The following is a 20,214-nucleotide window of genomic DNA, read 5'->3' on the forward strand; positions in this document are numbered from 1 at the left end:
GTATTTTGTTCTACATATGGGGGAAAAGCAGAAAGAAAAAACAAGAGGAGACACACACATACTGAAGTTTAATTGTCCTATAAGGAAAAAAAAATACCAAAAGAAATGCACCACTGTAGCATTTTACTTCAAAAAGGAGATTTCTGTAAAAATAAGAAAACTAGTTAAATGGAAATTAAAAAGAACAGTCACAAGAGTAAAACCTGCAAGCTGCATGGAAACTATTTAAAAATGCCATAAGAGAAATTAAATGTATAGCCCAAATTTTTTAAAAAAGATAAATATGTCACCGTGGATAACAACAAAGTAAAAGACACACCTGCAGAAAAGCATCCTTTAAAAACTGGAAGTCAGATAATTCAAAGAACAAATAGCAAAATAAATTAAGTGAATCATTAGCTGTAAGCCTATCTAACAGCCAGTGGAGCACTCAAAAGACAAGGATGAGGCAGAGAAGTTAAATGAATTCTTTGCGTAAGTCTTCACTGCAGAAAACACGAGGGAGATTCCCACACCTTATCCATTCATTTTAGGTCACAAATATGAGGAACTGTCCTATACTGAACAATAAGTCACTAAGGCCAGATGGTGTTTACTCCAAAGTAGCTACGGAACTCAAATATAAAAATGTAGAACTACTAACAGTGAAATGCAGTAAGAGCATAACAACTGCAGTTCTGCAGGGGTCTGTTTTGGAACCAGTTCTGTTCAATATCGTCATCAACGATTTAGATGATGACTTAGAGAGTACGATTATGAAGACTGCAGATATCACCAAACTGGGAGGGATTTCAGCTGCTTTGGGGGATAGAGTCATAATTCAAAATGATCTGGACACACTGGAGAAATGGCCTGAGGTAAGTAGGATGAAGTTTAAAAAGGACAAATGCAAAGTGCTCCACTTAGGAAGGAACAATCCGTTTCACACATACAGAATAGGAAATGACTGTCTAGGAAGGAGTACTGCAGAAAGGAATCTAGGCACCATAGTGGACCACAAGCTAAATATGAGTCAACAGTGTGACACTTTTTTTTTTTTTTAAATCAACAAAGGAAACATGATTCTGGGATGCGTTAACAGGAGTACTGTGAGCAAGACATGAGAAGTCATTCTTCCGCTCTACTCAGCACTGATACGGATTAGGCCTCAATTGGAGTATTGTGACCAGTTCTAGGGATCACATTTCAAGAAAGCTGTGGAAAGACTGGAGAAGGTCCAGAGAAGAGGAACAAAAATGATTAAAGGTCTAGAAAACATGAGCTATGAGGGAAGGCTGAAGGAATTGGGCTTGTTTAGTTTTGAAAAGAGAAGACAAAGGGAACATGACAGCAGTTCTCAGGTATGTAAAAGTGTGTCACAGGGAGGAGTAGGGAAAATTGTTCTTCTTGGGTATGTCTACACATCAAAGTTATTTCAAAATAACAGCTGTTATTTAGAAATAACTTTCCTAGCGTCTACACAAGCCAACCACTATTCCATGAGGAACAACACCAATTTTGAAATTGCTATTTTGAAATAAGTGCTGTGTAGACACTTATTTCAAAATAGGGGGCCTCGGTTGAGGCCAGAGTGGCCACCAGGAACACTCCTCTCCCTCCCCTCCAACCCCGGAGCCCTTAAAGGGGTAGACTCTGGCCACAGTGCCTGTGCCAGCTCCAAGCCTGCCAGTCCAGAGCCAGCAGTCACTGCCCCAACCCAGTGGCCCCAAAACATGAGCCAGCAAGCCAATGGCAGCCAGCCCTCCACCGCTCCTCTGGAGCAGTCTGCCAGCTCCCAGGAACCTGCCAGGGCCTGGAAAAGGCAGGTGCCTTCCTGGTCTAGGGCAGAGATCATGGACCTTATTCAGGTTTGGGGGGAAATGTTCCCAACGTCCACGATCTCCAAACTAGATGGGGGAACACGGCCATCTATGGCAGGATAGCTGCCAGCAAAGGCCACATGGAAACCCAGGAGCAGGTTCGCATGAAAATCAAGTTGGTCCGGCGAGACCCCCCAACCCTGAGCTTCCCCTCCCCTTCTTCCCCCTTCCAGCTCCCTCCTCCCAGGTTTCCCCCTCCCCTCTCCCATCCTCTCTTCTCCCCTCTCCCACCTCCTTTCCTCAGTCTCACCACAGTTTAATCCCCCCCCCCAGTTTTGTTAAATAAAGAGAATTTGTGTTCATGAAAATATATGTATTTTATTTTACATCAGGAAGGGCAGATAGGGAGGGGTAAATGGAAGGACGTGAGGGAGGAATGAGGCACAAGCCCTCAGTGGGACAGACCAGGGAGGCTCTTAGTGCTCCTCAGGGTGGAAGCTCTCCCACAGGGCCTCCTGGATACTGACAGCCCCCCGATGGCCCTCCCAGATGGCAGCCTGCAGAAAGGGCAGCCAGGCTCACAGCAACCCATCCATGAGAAGCACCAGACTGCCCGGGACAGCTCTGGCTCCGTGTTGCAGAGTGCTGTGGTGTCCCGGGTGAGGGCAACAAGAGCATGCAGAGACAAAAGCTTTGCTGTCTCTCATCGAGGTAGGCAAGCAAGCAGGGAAACCTGAGAAGAGGCTGTCCGGGGTCCCTTTAAGCACAAGTCTCAGATAGCCTCAGGCAGCAGCCACACAAAGTAACTCCTGACCTGATGCCCTGCCAGAATTGGTTCCGGCCAGCCTTAAATGCGATTCAGCGTCCTAACAGTGTGGACGTGCTATTTTGAAATAGCAAAACGCTATTTCAAAATGCATTTTGTGTCTAGATGCATTATTTCGACATAAGGTATTTCAAAATAATGCTGTAGTGTGGACATACTCCTTGATTTCTGATGATAGGTAAGAAGCAATGGGCTTCATTTAATTTCTCTAAACCAGGATTCTCTGGTCCAGCAATAACCCAGTATAGAACTGGAGACCAAGAGTCCTGAGGGCCAGCAGGCTACCAGCTAGTAGGGCTGACTAGGAGGGTGAGGAGTCTGGTGTGTGACAGCAGGGCTGCCCAGTGTAGCCCAGCACACCTCATCAGGGCTGCCCTGCAGTAGTGGAGCTGCCCTGAAGAGCCAGGAAGCCCGGTGGAGCTGGCAAGGTGGAACAGAGTCAGCTGGGAGGCCGGCAACTGAGCCTGGACTAGGGGGCGAGAGGTAGAGGGCCAGAAATGACGTTCCCTGATCTGGCAAAATCCCTCACTCAGGACCAGTCAAGTCCAGAGGGTGCTGGACGCGGGAGCTCCAAACTGTAAAATGCTAACTTTTTTAAAGGCTCCAGAAGCAATTCTGGCCAGTAAGTCTGATTTCAGTACCAGGCACTTGGTTGAAACTGTAGTAACAAATAGAATAACCAGACACATAGATGATCACACATGCTGGAAAAGAGTAAATTCAGTTATTAGAATTTTCTGAGGGGGGTCAAACAAACAAGTGGAGAAGGGAGATCCAGTTAATATAATGTTCTTGTACTTTCACAAAGCCTTAGACAAGGTTCTACACCAAAGGCTTTCAACAAACATACAAGAACGCAAGTTCTCTCCTAGATCAATAACTGATTAAAAGAAACAAAGGTAGGAATATGCAATCAGTTTTAACAACAGAGAAAAATAAAAAAATAGGTTCCTCCAAATACTTCTATGGGACTTGTGCAATTCAATGCATTCATAAATTATCTGGAAAGGGGGTGAGAACAGTGAGGTGTGAACATCTGCAGATGACAGTTGCTGAAGATAAGTCTCTGGTTGACTGCAAGGAAGTTATACAAGGACTATACAAGTGACATTGCAACAAAATGGCAGATGAAATTCAGTTGATAAATGCGAAGTAATGCACATTTGAAAACATAATCCCAACTATATGTACAAATGGATAAGATAGACATCTTGGAGCGATAATGGATAGTTCTCTGAAAACATCTGCTCAGTGTGCAGCAGCAGTCAAAAAACAAACGGAAAGTTTGGGAACCATTAGGAAAGGTATATATAATGAGACAGAAGATACTATAATTCCACTTTATAAATCCATGGTACATCCACACCTTCAATACTGTGTAAATATCTGGTTGCCCCATCTCAAAAGAGGTAAATTCAAATTGGAAAAGATACAGGAAAGGGAACAAAAATGATGAGGAGTAAGAGATAGCCTCCATATGGGGAGAGATCAAAAACACATGAGACTGTTCATTTTAGAAAACAGAAGATTAAGGGGGAGGGGATATGACAGAAGTCTATAAAATCATGAATAGCATGCAGAAAGCGAAGAGGAATATGTTATTTCCCCTTCACATAACACAAGAACCCAAAAACACTAACAGGCAGCAGAACAAAACAAATAAGGAATTACTCCTTCACACAACACACAGCAAACCTGTGGAACTCGTTGAGAAGGGATGTTGTGAAGGCCAAAAGTACAAATGAGTTCAGGAAAAGATTAGATGAGTTCATGCAGGTTAAGTCCAACAAAGGCAACCACATGCTTCAGGTGCCCCTAACCCGTAGCATGCTAGAAATTGGGACAGGACAGCAGTGGATGGATCATTTGATAATTTCCTGTCCTGTTCATTCCCTTCAAAGTACTCAGCATTGGGGGATATCAAACTAGATGGACCATTGGTCTCATACGGTTATGTCTAGCTATTCTAATTGTAAGCTCCTTTCCATCCTCAGCAATCTTTTCTAATGCGGTAGTTGTAGTATGCAGACTATAGAAATAATCTCATGCTAATGAAATAAATAATACTAAATGCATGCTTATGAAACTCAGGCAGAGACAAAAATACTTTATGAAATCCTCAAGAAAAACTGTCTTAGAATAAAAAAGCATGAAAAACTTAGCATGTGCTAAAAGGGCTGCCACAAACATTAATAAGGTGCTACCCAAGCATCATTCAATATAATCTAGGAGCACGTATTTGGTTTGTTTGAGCCAGACATACTTAAACCACTAAAAGAGTATAACTGTGATGGTCATTTTCTTCAATAATCAATAAAGTCTGATTTTTCTTCACTTTTTAATAACAAAGTGGCCAAATAATAGTATAAAAAAGTAATCTACTTTTTGTTTCTGCTCCAATGATGATGGCTGGCATGAAGAACAAAAGTAGGAGGAATGGAAACAGATGGGGTCTTGGGAAAACAGATGGAGAAAAGCCATGGAAGAAGTAGTAAAGGCCATAAATGGAGAGTTCCCCAAGGCCAATAAACTCACTCTTTCTGCTTGAGAAATTTTGATTTTGATACATATTATGTGCTGAAAATCTTATACTCAGATAGTATTTCAGATGCTATTATTAGAAATGTACTGTACACAAGAAAAACTACCATAAAATGTTTGAATACAAAATGAATAGTTATTTTCCAAATCTCTGTTCTTTGAGTTGGGTATCAGTTGCACTTCATTTATTCTTCAACAAAATATTAAGTCTGAAACTAAATGACCATGTCAAACAAGGCACATTTAGCATTAATTTAATTACCTTCCTTCTCTAACGTTTAATCCCACACTAGGGAGCTATGGAAAATAATCACTAATTCTGTTGTTTAACTTAGCCATTTTTAAGTGGCTAGCATCCCACACAAAACCTCTTTGGACTCATTTGGGAAATGCCACACATTGACCTTTTCTTCTTCTAACCAATTTTTTTTTTCTTTGCGTGGTCAGTATTTTATTGGCTAGCCAAATGGTAGCTAACGAGACAAAATATAAAAATATACAAGAGAAATAAGAAATAAAATACTAAATTATGTTTGTCCATGAAAACACAGCTCTAGAAAGATAGGAACCTTAGGAGGAGACTGACAAATTTTTTTGCAAAGTATCAAAAATTTTCATGTGTTAAGTTAACCAACAAAAAGAGCCAATACAGTATCTAAAAATGACTGTTAAAGTCACACACAAAGCACAAGAAACTTATAAATTAAATAACAGTCTTGCAGCACCTTAGAGACTAACAAAAAATGTAGATGGTATCATGAGCTTTGGTGGGTGTAACCCACTTCTTCAAGATGAATGGAGTTAAGGAGTTCAGTTTCCACATAGCAGAGAAAGAGAGGGGATGGGGGGCAGTATTCCCACTAGGAGTTCCCATCCATCGGCGGAGTATTGTCTCGTGCACTCACTTTGCCATCACGTGCACTTATTCAGCTGTGCGCCACTGTGGCACCCACCCGCTAATCCCTCTCCCTCTCTCTCGCCAGGAGGTACAGGGGGAGCACAAGATGGGGAGCAGAAAGGTTGGTAGCTCCTTGCAAGGGGAAGACAGTTACTTGCAGGGGGTGGGCCCTAGACTAGGCTGCTCAGCCCCCCAGGAAGCTGCTTGCTGTGGGAGGAAATGGAGCTGCTAACTGGTAAGCTGGCAGCTATTTATGAATGAAAGGAAGGGCTGGGCTACCAGGCTCCCTCGACCCATGCAGGAGGGCAGTGCACAACTGAGAGGCAGGGATAAAGGGGACAGCTGGAACCCCACCACTCAGGCCTACTCTCTCCTTCCCCTGCACCACCATCCTCTCACAGGCAGGCAGTTGGGATTCAAATTGTCCTCTATAACCCCCATCCCTCACCTACAGAAATGGCAGCAGCAGCACAGAAATAACTGTGGCAGCAGGGTGCTAAGTCTGCTGTGAAAAGTGATGTTGATGAATTTATCAATATCGCTTTTCACATTGCCACATTTACATCTGTGCCACATTTATTGGTGGGGCTTCTGCCTTCAGAACTAGGGGCTGCATATTACTTGAGGAGGAAAAGGCAGCCTGAATTACTAACACAAAGAATGTGGGAGAGGGAGGACACAAGTAAGTGAGAACCGTTGATCTAACTCCATGGAATCGAGCTCAGAGAAATTAGCCACATTTAGTTTTATGGCAATTCTAAAAAAAAAATATTTTTCAATCACATCAATTGTCAAGACAAATGCAAATGTAACTAAAATTACATCAAGGGAACATCAAAGACTAGGAGCACATCTCAGCTTTTCTTCCACCTGAGGCATGCAAAAGAATCCAACACACTGCTAAATTACTGAAATTAAAAAAAAAATACATATGTCAGAGAAAGGAAAAGTGCACTACATTGTGCCAACATCTAATCATTTTTCAAATACTGAAACCCTAATCCAAAAACACTATTTTGTGAAACAACTGGCAACTGTTTAAAGTTAATGTTTGTTTTTTTCACTTGATGCGTGTTTAGAAGTGTATGTTTGCACTCTGGAAAATCTAAAAAAGTTACTGGAAATTTAAAAGCCAGAATGTGCCATGACACTGAAAGATCTATGAATGGAAAGAGCTTGTGAAAATCTCACATTCTTCTTAGAATTTGAGCTTTAACTCAAAAATGCTGTAGAGAAAAACAATACACAGTTTCTTCCAGCTGCTTTCACTAATTAAAGTCTCAATGTTTATTTGATCTTAATATTTTACTTCTTTAATCGAATCTTTTAAAACCGACAAGTGCCAAGAAGCTGTCCTGTTTGAATTTGCCACATTAAAGTGATGTTTCTAACACACTTTTCTGAGTTACTAAGAAGATTAGGAAATTTTAAGAAATTGTTCCTACATCCAGCTTTCGATCACCAATTCAGAGGAATATCAGTAGAGAATCATCTGTTTTACATTACAAGGATGATTTCCTAGAGACCACAATATTGCTAGCTTCAAGCACATAAATTTGGATTCTTCTGCAAACAGCATCTAATATAGTTTCTCCAATGGCAGTAACTATGGTTCAGTTTTTTATTCAAAGAGTTGCTAAGATCCTATTAAACCCTATTGAAATATAATCTGTTTTTAAACAGTTTTGATGCTTTATCATAATTTCATTCCCTGGTACCTGACACTATTTCTCTTCCCTAGAAAGGATATTGTAATAGCAAATAAGATCTTTATTCCCTAGTAGTTCAAGTTGTCTCCTCACATCCTGTGTTTGTGATGTCACAGCCATCAATACATCAAATGTGATGTAAAAACATAAGACTGACTTCAAAAGAGGAAAACCAGCAGGAACACATGAACCAAGGAACAAAGATGTTTTCATGGAAATGTCATTAGTAACTAAACACTGGCTGAAGGGAATTGAGAGGATGGAGGTAGGACTGGGGGGAGAGGGGAGGGAAGATATGAGGAAGCTACAAGCAGAATTCATGCCTAATGCAGTGATTCCCCCACCCCTACCCCCGTAATCCCAGAAACATTTGTGGGTCTTCAAGAATGGCCTGCAATTATCTGTTTTGTCCTCAGATGTAAGGAGACCTGGCAAGCATGCATGAGATATGAAGCTATCTGTCTTTAGCGACCCCCTCAGAGAAAGGGAAAGTATCCAATTCAAATCTTTAACCAAGAGGATGAGTACCATGTTGGGATAACAAATAATGCTTATGAAAACACAAAGCAAACTTCTAGGCAAACCTGGTCCCCAAGAACACTACATTTAAGAGGTGCCTTAACTGCTAGCAAGGGAGCATGCAGAACAGTGAATTTAAAATCATTTAGAAATAAAATCATTTTAGTACAAAGTACTCTGGAAATCCAAGATAATCACTCAGTGACTTCTGATCTAAAACTAATAACCCTAGCTAAACCTCACTTTATGGTTCTATTTCTGCATAGAACTCTGCAAGGACAGCACCTTTTATTCTTTTAAAATATCAAAAATGAGGGGAAATAACTTTTTTCCTCTCTTGTAACAATTCACAATTTTTTCCTCTGCTTTTTATGGGTCATTTTTCATTTGATTTGCTCTGAGGGAGTGAGTTTACAGTTTTGATACTGAATATCAAATGGGTTGTTATTCCAAATCTAATCTTTGTCTTGGTATATCGTCACATTTTTATAATGTGGGGGGAAGAAGAAAGAGAAGCATGGGAAAATATCTGCCTATTTCTGCATAATTATTTATATTTAAACAACAAATGAAAAAATCATTTTAAAAATTACTTATAAAACATAACCTATGGGGGGGGGAGAGATATTAGAGTAGAACAGCAGAAGGAAGAATCTTTCCTCTATAATAAAAGCTGGGTTGGGAAAACCCTCTCTCTATATAATAATTTATGCTTTAAATATCCTAAACTCAATCATTTGTGACGTGACACTGAAAAATGACATTGTCTCCCAAACAAAAAGACTGTAGATCAAGGAAAACCAAAAATAGGAATCTTATAGTAAAACTTCTTGACATCAGAATTAAAACATAAGCAGAAGGATATCTGCTTCCATTCGAATACTTCAAAATAAATGTAACTGCTAAAATTTTGCTGCTTAGCACAGTTCAGTATGTCTTTAAAACATTTTTGTTGACAACTCTCATCTATCAGGGAACATTAGAAATATAGTCTGAAGTATATGGCATATGCAGTTAAGAAAAAAATCAAATTTTACATGGCCTAAAGTACTGGTTCAAGTTAAGACCGTATTTAAATATCGAAGGTATGCTGCTTGGATTGGAGTATGCACACTGAATTACCATGCTAAAAGAATACAGTTAGCAGTGCATGTTATGTTATCATTAGCTCTAATTTGTTCTTTATTGACCTCGAGTTGTTTATTAATTCTAAGAGTGGTTTTTAAACTTAGCATATGGGAAAATCTCAATGTACTTTCAAAACTTCACTACATAACCTGTTAAGGTTCGTAGGTGACAACAATTTTACTTATCACAATCATTTGCAGGATCCAAGTACTAAACTGAGGAGAAATGAATAATTAAGGGCATCATACACATTATACCTCTCTCATAACAGACAATCACGTTATTCTTACAGGGCAAAATCTTGATACCAAATCAATGAAAACATTCCCATTAACTTAAATGGATTAAGGATTTTACACACTAATTACAAAGAAATGTGTATTTCATCACAATATGATCTTAACAATTGCCCAGGGATTGTTAGGATTATTATCTTTTATCATCATGTTGATTTTAGTGTCTAAATACTTCCTTTTGAATGAATATCATTACATGGTAAAAATTAATAGATAATATGTTTATCAACAAAGTAGAAAGTTTGGTAAGTACTTGTAATTGATGTTTAATGAGAATATTGTTTATGTATTCATTAGTAAAAATCTTTTTAACACTTACATTATGTACTCATGGAATAATTATTACACTGATCCTATAAATACACATATCACTGGACATGCACTAAGTCTGAAGTTAGGCATGTGTTTAAGTATCTTCCTGAATATCAGAGCCTCTCACTGCGCGTCAGAAAATATATCTACATTTACCAGACAGATATGTTACATATGCATACCTATCACAGCCAATGTTCATTCAAAAAACTGGTAAAAAGTGAAGGAGGCCTATGCACCAATAGAGCTCGAGTCCCCCTTCTGGCTCTTTTCTCAACCAACCAAAACACTTTGCAAGAGACAAGAGGACAATTAAAAAGTTCTTCTCCTATTTATTCACCGTGAACTACCCTCAATAAGTATTTTTTCTAGAAGGGTCAAATGCAAATGTTCAAAAAAAAAAACCCAAAAAAAAACCACTCTGGCCCATTAAAATCCTAAGACCGACTTAAAAATCAAGAGATTTTAAAAAAACCCACAATATATTTTGGGTGGGGTTTTTTTTGGTTTCTTATTTTTGAGCCTTTATACTTCAGTCCTATTTTCAAGCTTCAATCCACAAACATGGTAACTAGTAACTAATTGTGTTACAAACTAAAACCTGAGATTCTCAGGATGTTACATGAAATCGGACTTTAGAAAACCCCATCAAGTACTGTGAGATTGAGGACAAGGGATAAGGGTGTGACTGACTGGAAGACAGGAGTAATTAATGGCATTGAATTTTTTGGTGTTTGGAAGTATTATGGGCTAAGACAAGGGTGAAGGACAACTGAGAAATTTATCAGCTATACATCTTCAAAGTACCTGAAATTAGATCATTTCCATGGTTTAAGTGGGTGGAGGGATATACCACCCATGTGGGGGGAGGGAGGGAGCGATACATCAGTTTACTTCTCACCCCCAGTGCCCTACCTTGCCTCCTGTGTCTCCCACACACCTCAACCTCCTACCCTGAGCCCCTCATACACTGCAACCCTGACTCCCACACTCCTACATCCTCACACTGAGCACTCAGAAGCAGCAGAAGTCCCATTAAATAAATTATGTGAGTACAAGGTTTCATTTATGCTATTATTAATCATGTCAATTATCAATATTAAGTTGTCTATTTTCAGTCATGCAAATGGGCATTCTTATATGGCTCTTCATTGACCATGGTGTTCTGAATTTTGATGTGGTTTGGCTCTTTGGTTTGAAAAAGATGCCAATCCCTGGCCCATTAAACAAAGAGATTGACTGGTAGCACAACAGAAAGAAATTAACCTAAGTAGTGGAAAACGACAGTGGTCATTTTCAGTACAAATGAACAATTGTCTTGAAATAGGTATAATATAATGGCAAGGTAACATTTTAAACTCTTATAAAAGAAAGGTTAGATTCTCAGCAGAGAATAAGCTGATCTCAGTAATAACTGAAGCAGTCTCAAGGAAACAGTTAAAAGCTAAAATGTTATCTATGAAGGTTACATACAGAGAAGGAGATATTCTAGAAGCTACACATTTTTCTGGCTTCCATCTTGCGAACAAGCATCTTCTACCAGATCAGCTTCCACATTCCATTTGTCAGATCTCCAATTGCAGATAAAGTGGAGTTCCATTAAAGAAGAAAAGAGACCCTGTTCTCTCTTATTTACCTGTCAAGGCAAATAGTTCAAAGTTTTCTGTAAGAACATTTTCTATCCTCTAATACCATCTTTACTGTTTGAATAACTGTAAGTCAGAGGATGGTAATGTCTCTAAATTCTGATTAAATAATTAATCCTATTCACAAATATAAAAATCACTTATATTTTTCAATTGCTGCTTTTTACACCTTGAATATTTGCCATTCAAAGGATTATTGAGACTTCAATGTTCAGATATTACATCTGTATTAATAAATACTGATTTTTATGTAATTTATATGCCGAAAATGAGAGTTTTTCAAGTGGATTAACTAAAAATAACCGTATTAAGTAATACATTATTTTCTTTCAGACTATGTCATGTAAAGAATTAAGAAAAGTTTCCATATCAGCAACTTAATTGCTTCTTTTAAATTCTTTTTTCACACTGAAAATTGGACAAAGTAATTTCATTTCACAGCAACTTAAAAGGACTGCTATAAGAATCAAGAAAAATATGACAAGAAAACAGCACCAATTAGCTTTAAACCAAAAAAAACCAACACAAAACCCAACCCACTGCATTTAAAAAAAATGTCTACTATCTGCCTTCCTGAAGCATTACACTTGATCTATGCCAAAATCCTTGTATAGAGAAATCCTGCAGTCTTTTCTGGTTTTATTTCTACACAGGGATGTTTAGAAAGCTAAAATATGCTAATATATGAATAACACATCCCAGAAAGATCTCAGACTTCAAAAACTCTCCATTAGCTCACTGATAGCCTCCACAGACATCCCAACAGCACTGGGATATTTCCTGCTCACCGCAGACCCCACAACACCTCAGCAATACGGGCTATAGCACTTCACATCCCAGCCCCCAATCTCACTCCCACACCCTCCACTTGCTCCCACCTACACCACCTGCTCTCTGGGATCAGGGATGTAAAAGGTTAACCAGTTATCTGGTAATCATTATGCTTACTGGAATGCTTATTTGGTAACCAGTTAACCAGACTGCCAGGTGTATGAAGCCAGATGGCAGGATCCTGAGGAGGACAGGATGGCAGGTGGGCTGCATGACAGGCAGGCGAGATCTGGCCAAGCACAGCACCCCAAATCCCATCTAGCACTGCCAGATACTTTCACCAAAAATACTGAACATGGTGGGAGGAAAAAAAAACAAAACCCACCACCAAATTTATTGAGCAAAAAAACCTACAACTGTACCCCCCCCCCACAAAAAGAGTCACTGTGCCTTTAAATCCCCCCACGCCCCCCACCAGACACAGCAAGAGAAGACTTTCCCATCCAAGACTTTCCATCCAAGAAAAACAAAAAATACCGGACTTTTTCACGTCTGGTATTTTCTGGGTTTTTTTTGTTTTTTTTTTTAACCGGACAGAGGCCGCAAATACCGGACTGTCTGGGCCAATACCGGACACCTGGCAACCCTATCCCAGTCCTGAGGGATCCACCCGCAGCTGCACCAGCAGCCCTGGCCCCAGACCCCAACCCAGCCACAGCCGTTCCACAATGATCCGCATCCTGTGGCCCTGGTTTCTGTCTGCACTGCAGCCCTGGCTTCCAGCTGTGGCTCCAGTTCTTGGTGGCTCCAGCTGACCCAACTCCTGGCCCCAGTGTATCCAGACCAACTAGCCTGCCGCAGTAACAGTAAGACCTCCCTACCCTGGCTGCTCTACCACCAACAACAATTAACTGGTTACACGATATAATTTTAATCGGTTAACCGATGAACAGTTTTGATCAATATTTACATTCCTATCTAGGATCTTCATGGCCATGTACTCTCCCCTCCAACTCCCTTGCCTCAGCACTCCACTCCTGATCCAAGCTACGATGGAGCAGCAGCTGGGCCAAATTTGAATAACAGGCACTACCTGCTAACCAGCGCACAGAGGTGTAACACTACTCAGTACTTTAGGATTCTCCCCCCAAAATGGAAGCCCTGTAAAAGTGCCCCAAGTGTACATTGGTTAAGATAGGCCTGAAAGGCAGAGGCTTTGTGTGTGTCCTCATAGCCCCTTACCAGAAGGATCACCTATTCTTCCCTGCCAGGGGTTCAGTAAGCCTCTCTCTATTCTTCCTCCCCCCATACCTGGATCCCCCATGTCAGGAACTGTGTGCTCTTCCCCAATTCTGCCCCTACTTCCTCCTAGTTCCCCAAGTTATCTGTCTTCTTTCTTTCTGAGATATAAATCATTGAGAGTATCAACATCTTAAACTCCATTGGGAGGACAAGCAAAAGAGATGGAGTATTGTTATGCTGGCAAGTGTTAATGGGTGCTATCAACAGTCCTTTTATCTAGAGCTGGAGCCCTACCAAATTCAAGATTGATTCTGGTCAATTCCATGGCCATAGGATTTTAAAATAAATGTCATGATTTCAGGCATTCAAATCTGATATGTCTTGGTGGTGTAGCTGTAGGAGACATAACCAAAAAAGGAGCTGTGATGGGGGAGTCAGGGCACAAGCAATGTTCCCTCTAATCTTTTCCATGCATGTGCAGAATAATTTTTATGTGCACCAAGACGTGCAAACGTGGACCACCAGTAGTAACAAAAAAACTAGCTGTGGGTGCTTTGCTAATCAGCTGGGCAGTATTTGAGTCTGAGTGGCAATACGAACACCCAGCTTACAGAGAACACTGGTCTCAAGCTTAATATGGGGGAGGGTTGTGGTACTGCCTTTTGTGCTGCTCACAGTGGTGGCGCTGCCTTCAGAGAAGGGCAGCAGAGAGCAGTGGCTGCTTGATGGGATACCAGCTATGAAGGCAGTGCCAGTATGCAGCAACAGTGCTGTAGTAAGGATGGTATGGTATTGCCACTCTTAGTTTTGTGCTGATGCCTGCCTCAGGCAGTAGCCATCACTATCCAACTGTCCAGTTCTGAAGGCAATGCAGAAGTAAAGATGGCAATACTGAAATCCCCCTAAAATAACCTTGCAATCATCCTGCAACTCCCATTTGGGAAATACCTCCAGTTTGAGACATGCTGGTTTCCCCCATGATATCTGTAGAGTATTGGGTAAAACACAGAAAACACCAGATTTTAGTTGGGGAGACAAGATTACTTGCTCTATGATGTGATTTTCATGGCTGTGGTAGGGCCCTAATCTATAGCCAGTTACAGAGGTACTCAGAGCTGTGGCTGTGCTAATTAACTGTTAGGGTTCCATGTATCCCCATTTTTCCCCTTTCTGAATCTTGCCCAGTAATAGCAAAGTTCTGACCATGCATGCCTGAAAAAATGTCTGAAACTCTGCACTGATAAGAAGTTCAAGTTATTTCATTAGACAGACAGCCACAGAACTGAGCATAGGCCTTCACAAACTCTGTCCACCCTCAAACCTAAAATTAACCAAGATTTCATAGAATGCTACGAGCTCTGGACAATACAGAACTCATTTTATTATTAGAAAGTCATTTTACAGCCTCTCTCCACTTAATCAGAAGATGTTGGCAAAGCAGGCTAATTAAGTCAAATGACAGAAAGCCACACCCTTTAAATAACAGTGGTTAAGTAAGCAAATGTTCAGATGAACACACTCATTTGGACTTGATACAAGTAAAACGGGTTACATTAAGCAAGGGAATATTCTAAGAATGAGTATCAGGAAAACTGTTCCCTGAAAACTCAGATCTATTAAATTAGAGGGGGAAACCCCATTACCTTATTTATTTTTAACCAAAATGGAGAAAACACTGAATACAGGGAAGAAACTTGCACTGGCAGGAGAATGGATTAGTGATTTAGTAAAAGTTTATTCCTCTAAGATGTGTGAATACAATTTGGATTTTTACACAGCTATAAGAAATAAATTTCTCTCTCAAAAAAGATGAAAAATTTAAAGTAGATTTATATTTTACTTAGGAGAGAAAAGAATTATAAAGTCAACATTAGCTCCTATCTTGCTAAAAAGAGGCTACACCTTATTAGAAAGAAACACAGAAAGCTGGTCTTGAAATCACCTGTATAAATTTTCAAGTGACAGAATGCATTTGGGGACTCCAATTTATAATACTCTAGTTTCCATTTTCACACAAGCTTTTATTCATTACTAATTTTGGTCTCTCAAAAAATTCCAACACTGAATTTTACACCAATACAAAAGATAGACAAATGCAGATTGCCTTTGTTATATAAAACATAAAAAATACCAAAATATTATTTCACCATGAAAAGGAAGTGGAGCATGGAATTTGTAGAAAGAGAGACAATTTAATTTTCACAGATGATGCTCATCTCCCACCTCTAAACAACAGGGCTACGTCTACACTGGCCCCTAATCACGGAAAAGCTATGCAAAAGAGGTGTCAGGATAGGGAAATCTGCGGGGGATTTAAATATCCCCCACGGATTTAAATAAACATGTCCGCCGCTTTTTTTCCGGCTTGGAGAAAAGCCGGAAAAAAAGCGTCTAGACTGGCGCGATCCTCCGGAATAAAGCCCTTTTCCGGAGGATCTCTTATTCCTACTTCAAAGGATAAGAGATCCTCCGGAAAAGGGCTTTATTCCGGAGGATCGCGCCAGTCTAGACGCTTTTTTTCCGGCTTTTCTCCAAGCCGGAAAAAAAGCGGCGGACATGTTTATTTAAATCCGCGGGGGATATTTAAATCCCCCGCGGATTTCCCTATCCTGACTTACCTCTTTTGCATAGCTTTTCCGTGATTAAGGGCCAGTGTAGACGTAGCCCAGGTGGGTTGGACTAATAAGTGTTGATTTTCAGTGCACCCAATGAAGATGGTAAATCTTACAAGACTATAAATATATTATAAGTCTTATTCACTGTAACAATCATTTACTCCTCCTTACATACTAAAAAGCAGCAACATCTACAATATGACACTAATACACAATTGCAGGTCCTAATTTCAGCAAGTTACACTGTAACAATAGAGACTTGAACATATTCAAAGACAAAATTATTTTGTTTACAGACCTTAAATGACGTACGTTCAGCACATCACAATGCCTCATGGTAAAAGCATTATTGTCTCCAATTACAACTAAACATGGATTAACTGTAAAATTTTCACAGTTTTGCTGTTTGTCATAATTCTGCAGTACAACTACAAAATATTCTATATTCCTTTTAAATAGGCTTCAAGCACTTAACTCTGTTATCTAGCCCTGGGGAGAGGGGGGAGGACAGAATGGGTAAAAAACACCTGAAATAACTACATAAGTAAAATAAAAATAGATTTTCATTATAATTAGGAAGCAAGCTTCTCACAGATTACATTCCCATTTTTCCAATCTTCATAATAAAGTACCTTCCCATGTTACTTCTCGATTTAAAATAAACTTCATTTTATTGCTGATCCTTTAAAAAACAAACAGTATTTTGTATTACTTCTATGAAATTTGGAGAGGTGGTTATGTCACACACTGTACCTAGACATCAGATTACAGTATTACAGAATTCAGTAGGTGGAGAACTGAAGTACTGAACAAGAAAAAATAAAATCAACCATCTTAAATAACAGTATCAACCATTCTAAGGACCATGTTGACTAAAGCACATAAGTACATGCTTAATTTTTTTATGAGCAGTACCAAAGTGCAGAAGGGGAATTGTAAACTCCTGAAGATCCAAGGCAAATGATGGAGTGACTAGTTTGATGGGTTTTATTCCTACAAATTAGTTATGAAATCTGAATATCCGCAGACCCTAAGCTACTACATACAATAAACTTACAAAAGGATAAAACTATATTATAGGATACCTGCATTTTTCCCTCTATTTTGTAGTGTAATATTTACTCATCTTGGATCCTGATTTACTGATTAGATCCTGCAGGGGGGGGAGCTAGTGATGTGAGGACGGATGGGGGCAGAAGTCAGGGATTGGACATTGGGATGTGCTTGGAATGTGATTGTTTTCCAAACATGGAAAGAGAGAGGACTGCTAGCAGGGAGAGTTACACTGTGTTAATGACCACAGGGAGGCCAGTGATGGGGGCCAAAACACGTATAACTCCATTGGGCCAGCAGGGGTAGAGGTAAGCTTCCTGCCTCCCACCTGGCCAGTACAGCACCTGCTACAGCCTGGGAAACTGCCACCCAGCCAGCATGGCCCCTGATGGGTCCTGCATCCACATGCCCCCAGTCTCCTGCCTTGAGCCACTCTTCACACCCAAACGCTGACTCCTGCACGCCCACTCTCAAATCCTGCTTTTATCCATTTCTGGAGAGCTATGGAACCTTTGTCAAAGGGCTTTAAGGGACAGCGAAAACAAGTTGTTTCCATGAATGTTTTCAGTGCAGAGTGATTGTTGCTTCTGCTTGATGTGGGAGGAATATTTAAAATTGGAGTAAATTTTACATCAAAGTGGATAAAAGCAGCACTAAAGCATAAAAATTAGGGATTGCAACTATATACACCACTACTAAAATAAGCCACATGTGGCTAAAATAGAGTACATTATAATATATCTAAAAATGATTAATTTTAGAATTATCAGTGGGAGCTAGTCCAGAATAGTATCCTATTAGTATGTCACAAATATTTACAACTAAAAATTGTAGTCTTTACAACTATCAATTCATTTTGTCTGCAATGGAATCTAATTGTTTAACATACATTGCTACAGCATCTAAAAGAAAACAACCATGTCTGTGTGCAAATAAACATACACAAATGACTGTTTCTTCCCCAAAGGGCTTACAGTATAAAAAAACCCACAAACAAACAAAAAGTTAACAAGTATATGAGACAAACAAAAGGGCCAGAAAGCCAGTGGTGGAGACAGTAACAGATACAATATGATGCACAGATCTTGGCTAGTCATTTTACTGACTGCAGCTATCTTCCTGCATTGCCATAATCAAATTTCAGTCTGCTGTATGTATTATGTATGCATCTGCCTAGCAGTCTTTTATTGAGAGAATGGGTAGACATTGCTCAGATAACTTCTCTCATCATTCCATAGTCAAAAACTGCACCTGTTGATGGATATGCAGTAAAATCAGTCATACATATGAAAGAATGCACACAATCTTTATTTTTCTCTTCCACCAAAATTTCCCCTGTCGAGGAGAATGACTACATGTAAGGCAGAACAAGTTCTGATACTGAAAGAAGCAATGTACTCCTTCACTAAAATAGGCCTCCCAAATACAGTCTAGCAATCTAAAGTTACCTACCCATCATTGGCTCTTCTGATGAAAAGAGAATGAAGATCAAAACTCCTGTTGTTTCAAGCTGAATTTTAAGGTTCTTCAACAGTCATAGGGTACACAATGCATTCTTTGGTTTTGAGAGTGGAAGAATGAAACTGGGCAATGCAAATATTTCTTGAGCCAGGTGTAACCTTGAAACTACTAAAGAAAGGAAGAAAAGCCTCCCTATACCATGAAGAACCAGAAACATTTATCCTATTTGAAAAAATACATCATTTGGAAAGGGTTTTTGAACTCGGCAACCCCATAGGCATAGAACACATACTTAGAAAAACCAACACAAAGATCAAAAGATGTAGAAGTACAGGGTAACATATCAAAAGCATCTACATCACTTAAGAGCCTATATCCCAATGACTTTAAATAGGACTTCGGTGTTTTTTAAAATTTTACCCACTAGGTTTAACAGAGAGACCAAAAGGCTAAATGCTCACATGAAATAGAGCACTCAGAGCTGTGACCCAAATGACATCCCCTGAGATTTCAAAGAGTCCATGAAGGCTACCAATACCTTTCCAAAAGCTCTATATTCAAAAAAATTGATATACATTTTTTCCTTTGAAAAGGAATCATATCCTCAGGCTGTTTCTGAATACCAAATAAGGTCTTTAGTGTCAAATGTCTCTATTACCAAACCAGTAGATCCACTTACCAGATGACTCTTCATTAACCAACAGAATAGGGATGCTATCTAGAAGAACAGGGGAGTGACAAGAGACTTTCATGTTTCTGATATATTGATTCCAGATCAGAAACAGCTGGAAAACCTGAAACCATAACCAGGTAACATTTCTGGCCTCCCTGTGGACATTACACAGTGTAACTCTCCCTGCTAGCAGTCCTCTCTCTTTCCATGTTTGGAAAACAATCACATTTCAAGCACATCCCAGTGTCCAAACCCTGACTTCTGCCCCCATCTGTCCCTCACATCACTAGCTCCCTCTCCCCCCGCCCCTCCCGTTTTGTACTATAAGATTTACTTCCCTCATCTTGGATCCTGATTTACTGATTAGATCCTGTGGGGAGAGGGGGGAGTAAATTGAAAGAACGCAGCAGTTTTTTCAACCACGATAATCCTCATTTTACGAGGAATAACGCCTTTTTTCGAAAGTACTCTTTCGAAAAAAGGCGCTATTGAATGCAAACTGTGCTTTTTCGAAAAAAAGCGTTTAGATTCTCCTTTGAAAAAAGCGGTTCGCTTTTTCGAAAAATCTGCTTGTAGTCTAGACTCTCTTTCGAAAGAGGCTTGTAGTCTAGATGTAGCCTAAGTGGCCTCTAAGCTCTGCGGACAGCCGCCCGGCAGGCTATCAAATGCTGCACGCTTCAGGTGTCCCTCCCCCACTGCCATGCTGCTCCTGCTCTCTGTGTTGG

The 20,214-nt window shown here is 39.9% G+C and overlaps 1 protein-coding gene across 6 annotated transcripts in view; it reads right to left on the minus strand.

Moving 5' to 3' along the window:
- The window catches only part of ASXL3 (ASXL transcriptional regulator 3), a 161,775-nt gene that overhangs the window by 101,149 nt on the left and 40,412 nt on the right, over positions 1-20,214 (minus strand). The window contains exon 1 of one of the 6 annotated variants that reach the window (XM_075920754.2): positions 11,502-11,641. The exons of the other annotated variants lie outside the window; for them this stretch is intronic. The gene's annotated coding sequence lies outside the window, so the exon portion shown is untranslated. Of the gene's footprint in view, positions 1-11,501; positions 11,642-20,214 lie in introns of those variants that run through there. 6 annotated transcript variants of the gene reach the window in all.

This window comes from Pelodiscus sinensis, chromosome 2, assembly GCF_052426305.1.
Source record: "Pelodiscus sinensis isolate ZL-2025 chromosome 2, ASM5242630v1, whole genome shotgun sequence".
Taxonomy (NCBI): Eukaryota; Metazoa; Chordata; order Testudines; family Trionychidae; genus Pelodiscus; species Pelodiscus sinensis.